Here is a 9,524-nt window from a genome sequence, read left to right on the forward strand (position 1 = left end):
CCCCACACCAGACGATTAACATTGGTTTTCTGAGGAAGAAAAGTCAAAATGAATAAATAAGTAAAATTTTAAAAGGAAAAAAGGTGTCTACAATAATAACCATTTTTACTAACTTTTCGTAAACTAACGCATGTGTGTATAAATGCATAGAGAGGCAAATCAAGGAACAAGTGCCTACATTATGATGGTGGACTTTCTCAGGGTAGGGGCATTTCAGGCAATTTTAATTTTCTTTCTTTTTTTTTCGGTATGCTTAAATTTTTACAGTGATCAACATTTTTTTCATCACGGGGTAAAAAAAAGTTGCGTGAGAGGGGAGTATGATCAGCAGAACTCGGTATGGGATTGGCACTGTGGGAGAGGAAGGAGGTGGAGTCCAGGAAACCCCTCCGGCACCCTCCATCCCAGGTACCCCCCATCAGGTACCCCCCTGTGAGCCTGTTCCTGTCAATCACTCATCATAGTCAGTGAGTAGCTTGTTAGAGAGGTCGGGTGCCAGGAAAGTGTGATGTCATGGGCACCTGGGGAGAGAGCCAGTAAACGGAGGGATTGACAAGAGCCTCAAATGCTGCAGAGAAGGCAGGTAGGACAAAGACTGGAACTGTCTCCACAGTTTAGTGGCACTGAAGTCCAAAGACCTCGAGTGGAGCAGCTGTAGCCCCATACAGGCATCAGAGGTCATCTTGCAGAGGCTGAAGGAGCATGAGGGAACCCAGAGGAGAGCCTGCCTGGTAGACTGAAAGAATGCAGGGTAGGAAAGGATGGCTCGAATTAGATTAAAAATGTGTGAGGGGCTACACGGTTTTCTAAATTTATTGAAAGAAGTACGCAAGCGTAAAACGTTGAGATCAGAGGTGTAGACAACCCCTTCTGAAAGTGGCTATAAATGGGAGAAGAAAAAGATGGCGGGACCCAGAGAGGATTAGGGGGTTTACTCCAAGATAGAGAGTAGAGCCTGTTCATAGGCTTAAGGGACTGGGCCAGTGGGGGTGGGAGGGGGCTGAATGGACTTGAAAAGAGATAACAAGTGGAGCCCCAGAGAGGCCCATGTTCCCAAGCCTGGCTGCACATCAGACTCGCTCGGGCAGCTTTCTCAAAATTCCCATCTGGGCCCACCCCAGAACTACTCACTCAGACTTTCCAAAGGTTGAGCCAAAGAATCTGGACTTTAAATAAGCCCTTAATAGCATTAAAATATACAGCAATTATTTAGAAATAAATCTAACAAAAGATGTGCAAAAAGCATAGAGAAAAAAATGTTTAACTGAATAAATGTATGTGTGTGAGTATACACATGAGTACACACACACACACATTATGTATATATATATATTTATATATATATATATTTATATATATATATATATATATATATATATATATATATATATATATACACACACACCATGTTCAAAGATTGGAAGACAAGCTTCTAGTTATAGGATTAACAAATTCTGAGGATCTAATGTACAGCATGATGAGTATAGCTTGTAAAACTATATTAGCGACTTGAAAGTTGCTAAGACAGTAGATTTTAAATGTTCTTATTACAAAAGAAATGGTAATTATATGACAAGATGGAGGTACTAACTAATGCTAAATAATGGTCATCATTTTGTAATATATAAGTGTATCAAATCAACAGCTGTACATCTTAAATTTACACAGTGTTATATGTCAATTATATCTCAATAAAGCTGGAAAAAATAATTACTTTAGGTCCCTCCATTCTATATCTCCTCTTAACATGTGCATCTTTTCAAAAAAATAATAATAAAAGGACTAGAAGACTCAATGTGGAACAATGTATTGATTTATAGATTCGACACAATCAAATCAAAATCCTCATAGGGTTTTTGTTTGTTTGTTTGTTTCGTCTGGAGAATGTGACAGCTTGATTCTAAAGTACATATGGAAATGAAAGCACCAAAAATAGCTTCCTAAAAAAGTATAATATGGGAATATTGCTCTACTGGATATTAAAACTTTTTATAAAAGTGCAGTGATTGTGCAAGGAGAGACAGGCTGAGGAAAAGACTAGAAACTGGACATTTGGGTTGTGATTTGTGTGGCACTAAAGAGCACAGGGAAAGATGAGCCTTTTCAGGAACAAATCCAGTAAGGGAGAAAAAAAAACCAAAACTTGACCCTTACCTCACACCATAAACAAATAAACCCCAGGTTGGGTGTCATCATATGAAGGGCAGAACAAGAAAGATTATAAAAGATAATAGAAAGTGAAAGAAAAGATTTAGGATGAAAACCTCAGGGTGGTGACAGATTTCCTTTCATGACACAAAAGCGCCAACCTTAAATGAAAAGTATCCGACAAATTCGATTTCATTAAAATGAATAAATACTTTTCTTCTGCTCGGTCAGCTATGGCAGCTGTGAAGACCCTGAACCCCAAGGCAGAGGTGGCCGAGCCCAGGCAGCGTTGGCGGTCAACATCAGCATGGCCCAGAGCGGCTGCAGGACGTGCTCAGGACCAACCTCGGGCCTAAGGGCATTATGAAGATGCTTGTTTCTGGTGCCGGAGACATCGAGCTTACTACAGATGACAATGTACTGCTTCATGAAATGCAAATTCAACACCCAACAGCCTCCTTCATAGCCAAAGTAGTGACCACCAAGGATGACATCATTGGTAACACTTCCAATGTCCTAATCATTGGAGAGCAGCTGAATCAGGTGGATCTCTACAGTTCTGAAGGGCTTCATCCCAGAATAGACACAGAAGGATCTGAAGCTACAAAGGAAAAGGCACTTTAGTTTTTGAAACAAGTCAGAGTAAGCTAAGAGTTGGGCAGGGAAACACTCACAGACAGGGTCAGAGCAACTCTACTAAAGTTCATGCTGAATTTGTTCAGGTCTTAACAGAGGCTGTCGTTGACGCTAGTTTGGCCGTTAAAAAAGCAAGATGAACCTATTGACCTCTTCATGGTTGAGATCACGGCGATGAAACAAATCTGAAACAGATATGAGCTTAATCAGAGATCTTATTTTGGACCATGGGGCACGGCATCCAAATATAAAAAAAAGAATAGAAGATGCTTACATCCTCACATGTAGTGTCACTAGAATATAAAAAACACAAATGAATTCTGGGGTTTTTTTTTTTACAAGAGTGCTGAAGAGAGGGAGAAACTAGTAAGAGGTAAAAGAAAATTCATTGAAGATGGAGTTAAAAAGATAATAGAACTGAAAAAGAAAGTCTGTGGTGACTCAGACAAAGGATTTGTTGTTTTTAATCAAAAGGGAATTGACCCATTTTCCTTAGATGCTCTCGCAAGAGAAGGTATAACAGCTCTGCGCAGAGCTAAAATGAGAAATATGGAAAGGCTGACTCTTGCTTGTAGGGGGATAGTTCTAAATTCTTTTGATGACCTAAATCCTGATTGCTTGGGACATGCAGGACTCATCTATGAGTATACACTGGGAGAAGAGAAGTTCACCTTTACTGAGAAATGGAACAACCCTCATTCTGTCATATTATTGGTCAAAGGACCAAATAAAGACACCCTCTCTCAAATCCAAGATGCAACAAGTGATGGCTTGAGGGCTGTGTAAAAATGGCTGTTGATGCCGGTTGTGTAGTTCCCGGTGCTGATGTGGTAGAACTGGCGATGGCAGAAGCCCTGATTAAATACAAGCTCAGTGAAAAGGGCAGAGCCGAACTTGGAGATAAAGCATTTGCTGATGCATTGCTCATGGTTCCCAAGGTTCTCGCTCTGAATTCTGGCTTTGACCTTCAGGAAACACTAGTTAAAGTTCAAGCTGAACATTCAAATTCAGGTCAACTTGTGGGTGTGGACCTGAACCCAGGCGAGCCAATGGTAGCAGTAGAAGCAGGTGTACGAAACACCTATTGTGTAAAGAAACAGCTTCTTCACTCCCGCGCTGTGGTTGCCACCACCATTCTCCTGGTCAATGAGATCATGCGAGCTGGAATGTCTTCTCTAAAAGGTCGAACTGAAGTTTCCCTTGTGGCATCTGAATCTTGAAGACTCTATAGAATGATCCTACAAATACAGCTATGGAATTTTTGTCCAAGTTTCAAGTGATTTTCCAAGGAGTTTTCTTTTCCCATAGGAAAAACAAAGGAGAGAACACTGGCACCTATTCAAATTCCAAAGTCTGAAGTTATAACTGCCGTATTTTTTTTAATTGCACTCAGTGTACACACATAAAGCAGGCCATTTTCACCCAAAGAACAGGATGTTTTGTTTTAGTTTAAGTGATAAAAATACATGTTAGAAAAGCATGTTATCTACCTTATTAAATATTCCTTGAAAAACAAATAAAAAAAGATTAATAAATAATCCCATTCACACAACATTCTAAACCAGGCAAAACGAAGCACACTCAGGCTGAAAAGGATCCAGGCACAAAGGACCTGACTGCCACAGAAGTCAGGGCACTCACCCCTGTGACAGAGAGGAAGGGCTGACAGTCTTCCATTTCTTGACCTTGGCAAGATAACATGGGAAGTGGCTTTATAATGGTGCACTACCTTGTACATTTACGTTGCATGCGGTTTTCTGTGTCTGTGTTACCCTTCACAAAAAGGCTTTAAGGAAAATCTCCCTGTGCGGTTCTGGTCAGCACCACAGTTAGGAGCCCCTGATCGATTCAGGTCTGTTTTGGGTAATAGAATCCAACCCTGTCTCACAGATCCCAGAGAGGCGATTCACACATCTGAAAAACCCAGGATCGTTTCAGGAATGGCTGGTTCCAGACACCCCAACAAGACTATTAGGATACTTCCCTCCTTGCACAGCTTTTCTCAATATCCCGTAGGCTTTCAAACCCAAGGTGGCCCCCACCAACGCCAGGCTATGTCCTGCCACCTGAACAACCTGGGCAGGAAAAGTATGTCCCCTTCTCTGGAGTCTCAGCGATAGTCCTAGATGGGCTCTCCTTGGACTGACCCTCCCTGACCATGGTTGTGGCCAGGGGGTTCTGACATACGATTGCCTGGATATGCCTACCCCAGGTGTGGGAGAGGGTAGAGCCAGCCGCAGCTGAATCATATTATCCACATGGGAGAAAAAATGAATTTTCCTTCAAGGAAAAAGTAGGTGTCATTAGCAAGAGAAAAGGGAAAGGGTGCTTGGGCAGAGGAATTGGGATCCATGGGCTAGAAGTTCGCAATGGGGTCAAAGGAGAGGTGTGGTGGAGGCAAGTGGGTAAGGGGTGGGGGGAGGAGACTGTCAACAGAGAGTGGGACGTGTGAGGTGTAATTTCAGAGGTGGAGCAGTTTCAGGTGATGACAGGGTCCAGGGTGCGGCTATGGCGGTGGGTGGCAGGGCTGACAAAGAGCCAAGACACCGGGGTGTTGGACGCTGCAGAGTCTGTGCCCAGGTTCATTAATAAGGGAGGAACCCTAATAAAGCTCAGTCATATGTGATTTGGTCTCAGAATGGTATCTGACACAAGAACTACAACCCAGTAGCTTAAAGCAATTAACCAGCAATTTTGGTTCTTTAATCACACTGCTCATAGGACTTTGAAGGGATTCGTATACATAGTTCACAGCCACACGAATTAAAACCCCATTTCCTCTCTCCTCACACCCTGAAGCTCCTCGCTGCTGCACATTTCAATCTCCATCTCCCACCAAACAAAATCAAAAGCAAAAGCTCCTCCTCCATACCTAGCTCAACTTAGCCATTTTCCCACGTGAAATCATCGGTCTTTTAGGAAGGGAAGAGAGATGGAGGAGAAATTGCACTGACAATTACAGGACCCTTTGGTGGACGGAGCGGGAGAGGGGAAGTCTGTGCCCAGCCTCTCACTGACCATGTTTGTCCTATCATAGGGAGAGTGACCTAGGAATTACATACAGCCACTGTGAGGGCCAATGAGGGCTGCAGCAAAATGAACAGGAATTTTTATACATGTGGTCCCCACCTCCATCCCTCTACCTTAATAGCCTCCATTTGAGAACCTAGAATTCATGCTGAATAAGCAGCAACAATCAAGGCAGAAACTCAAGCAGTAGCCACTTTCTCCTGTTAGTAACAGGCATAGTAGTTTTATTGATTTACTTTAACAATAAACATGGATTTGTTTTATTTAATGTCATAAACTTAGAATTAACATTTTGGGGGAAATTATTCCAAGGCTGTCAATGACATCGGTAAATTCTGGACTTTCCAGTTTAGATCTAATAAATTTTAATCAAAATTTAAGTAATAATGAAGTACCATCTGTCACCCATTAAATAGAAAAAAAACTGAAATGGTAAAACCTAAAGTTGGTGAAGTTATTGGGGAAAAAGTATATCCACACATGATTAGTACAATCCTTTTCAAGCAGAGAGGTGATTTGACAATACTCATCAAATTCCATATACAATTTATTCCCAAAATCATTCAAAAGATGAAGAAAATCATACATTCTCACTCTTCACCACGATAACCCTCCACAGTTGGGCACAGATTGTCTCATCTTCCCCACCCCAATTTTTTTTTTTTTGTGGTAAAATACACATAAAATTAACCATCTTAACCATTTTAAGTATACAGTTAAGTGGTATTAAGTACATTCATATGGTTGTGCAATCATCACCACCATCCATCTCCAGAACTCTTCATCTGGCATAACTGAAACTCTGTACCAATTAAACAGTGAGTCCCCATTTCCCCTCCCCTCAGCCCCTGGCAACCCCTTTTATTTTTGTGTCTGTGAATTTGACCTCTCTAGTTCCCTCATGTAAATGGAATCATACAGTATTTGTCTTTTTGTGATGAGCTGATTTCACTTAGCATAATGTCCTCAAGGTTCATCCATGTTGTAGCATTTGTTAAAGTCCCTTCCTTTTTAAGACAACAACATTCCATTGTATGTGTACACCACATTTTTTTCCATGTATCCCTGAATGGACACTTGGGTTGCTTCCACCTTTTTGCTATTGTGAATAATGCTGCTACAAACATGGGTGTGCAAATATCTCTTCAAGATCCTGCTTTTCATTGTTTCGGGTTTATACCCAGAAGTGGAATTACTGGATCAAATGGTATACTGTGTCATCTTTTTGGGAGGGTGGTCTGGCTTCTGGATTAGAGAGTATTAGGAACTTGGAGAGGATTAGCTGTGTGACCTGGGGCAGGTCACTTTTCCTCTCTGAGAGCAGATCCATGTTTCCAGACAGGGACTCTTGTTAACCACACGTGTTCCCAGGCCCCTTTTACTGGAAGATTCTAACTCAGTGACTGGCCTAGGGCCCAGGAATTTGGAATATTTTTTTAAAGAGCCTCAGGTGATTTTTATCATCAAACAAGTTTAGGAATCACAGGACAGGAGGATTTCCAACGGCCCTTGCGGCTCTGACCTTCTATGACCTCTGTGGTTAAGAGATTAATCTGGAGTCACTCTGACTGGGTTCAGTTTCTAGTTGCCAGTTACCAACACCACTTGAATTTCTTCACTCCCTGAAGGAGGATAATGGCGCTTATCACAGGACTGTTAATGAAAGAAAATAAGGCTTTAGCATATACTACCTAGCACTGAGAAAAGAAGGAAAGGAAAGGGAAAGGGAAAGGGAAAAGGAAAGGGAAAAGAAAAAAGTCCTCTAATATCTTCGTGTTATTCCCGGCCATCCTTCAGCCTGGCCCGGGGGCCCTCCCCGAGTAGGTGGGTTCCTATCGCCACCTGGTGGTGAGGCTAAGTCAGTGCACTCACACTGCCATTTCCCCCTTCCCTCAACCCACTCTGCCCCAACTCCCACCCCCTCCCCCACCCCCGCCCAGGCCCCCCACACCGTCCCATCCCAAGTTCACCGCATTCAGAAGCCTCAAGGCCTTCGGTGTAGGCGGAAGCCCCAGGTCGGAGGGCGGGGATCTGAGGGTCCCAGCAGCCCGGAAAGCCCATTCCACAGTCTCATCCCAGTGAGTGGTTGGCAATGCTCTGCCTCCCTGGGTGGTCCTGAGCAGGCCTGATCCTGCCTGCGACCCGGGCCTGGTCTGCACTGCCCCCTCCCTACTAATAATGATGGAGTTAAGTGCCAGGTCTATGCTAGGGGCCTTACAGCATCGTCTCATTACGCCCTCACAACTACTGCATAAGGTAGAGGGGACTTGGGCCTTTTCCACAGATGATGAAATTTAGGCTCAGAGAAGTTAAGTGACTGGCCCAAAGTCACACAGCTTGCAATGATAGAGCCGCGTCTCAAACCCAGGTGGATCTTCACTCTCAGCTATTTCTACTAAGCCACAAGGCCTCTAAACTAGTGGTTCCTCACCTTGGCTGGATACTGAATTCACCTGGGGAGCCTTAAAGAATAATGCCTGGGTTAGTTGGTCTGGAGTGCAGTTTGAGCACTGTGGCTTTGTAAAGCTCAGGTAAGTATTCTAGTGGGTTGTTCTAAACTCACCTATTCTGTTTTCTGTACTTTGGGGCTCTGCTCTCCGCTCAGGCGCTAATGGCAAACTTCCGATAGCAATCTGCACTGAGACATTTGCTCCCCGAGGCTCATGGGTGCACTGGACCTCCAGAGTGCCAGTGAAACAGCCTCCAGCCTGGAGCAAGAGACCTGGTCCTACTGAGCCTGGGATGGTGGACGGTGTGCCCTGGAGTGAGGCCCGCAGATGTGGGACCCCCAGTTCTGCTGAGTACTGGCTGTGTGGCCTTGGGCAAGTGACTACACCTCTCTATGAAGTTGCCTTGTATGTAAAGCATGTATGAAGATAGCTTCCATCGCATAAAATGGTGGTATTAAAGGAACTAATTCAGATAAAGCACTTAGTATGATACCTGGAACCCAGCAATGTCTCAATAAATGTTATAATTACTGCTAGTATTATTATTCCTGACTCTGACAATAGCTCCCCACGTGGACTACTCTCCAATTAATTAGGAGTAGCAGAATCCCTCTTTCCCTTTTTAGAACTGCCATTCTCCCAAAGGGCGGGGATCAATCACAGAGGTCTGCCCAGAGGCCAGCACAGAGAGCTGGCCAGAGTACCCCCATTCTCTTGGCCTAAAAAGACTAATCCAGGACTCCAGTGACTCCATTGGAAGCAGTCAGGACGCCCTTGGGGGAACTGATGTGATCAGGGAACCATCAGAGGTCACCTTTCCCACCAACGCAGAGGAAAACAGAGAGGGTGACACAGAGACTTGAGGACACCTTTAGAAGCCCTGGGTATAGCTGTGCCTGAGGTGAGAATGCTCCTAGCGGGCCCAGTTAAAGGGCAAATCAGTTCCCTTCTGAGCTTAAGCTAGTTTACGGTGGACTTTGGTTACCTGCCATCAGCAGAGCCCTGCCTGACTTTAGGTCAGATTCAGAGTTCCTGCTCACCTCCAGGGGTGGGGGATTCAGCTGAGATGATGTCCAGTAAGTGGCTTTTTATGTGGAGGTTGGGTCCTGAAAACAACTCTCAAGACACATTAATGGCTCATAAGTGAAAATGGCACATAGGAAAATTGCCCTTGACTATCCCTCATAGATTAAAGAGGATTAGAGAGCCATTATTAGGACAATTAGCGAAACGTGAAGAGGGTCTCCGGCCAAGGATATT

The 9,524-nt window shown here is 43.8% G+C and overlaps 1 pseudogene across 1 annotated transcript; it reads left to right on the top strand.

Moving 5' to 3' along the window:
• Nucleotides 1-2,381: 2,381 nt before the first annotated feature.
• LOC308494649 (T-complex protein 1 subunit zeta-like) lies at nucleotides 2,382-4,004 on the top strand (annotated as a pseudogene). The gene has a single exon. The product of its transcript is annotated as a T-complex protein 1 subunit zeta-like (transcript).
• The last annotated feature ends 5,520 nt before the right edge of the window (nucleotides 4,005-9,524 follow it).

This window comes from Rhinolophus hipposideros, assembly GCF_964194185.1.
Source record: "Rhinolophus hipposideros genome assembly, chromosome: 3".
In the NCBI taxonomy this organism is placed as follows: Eukaryota; Metazoa; Chordata; class Mammalia; order Chiroptera; family Rhinolophidae; genus Rhinolophus; species Rhinolophus hipposideros.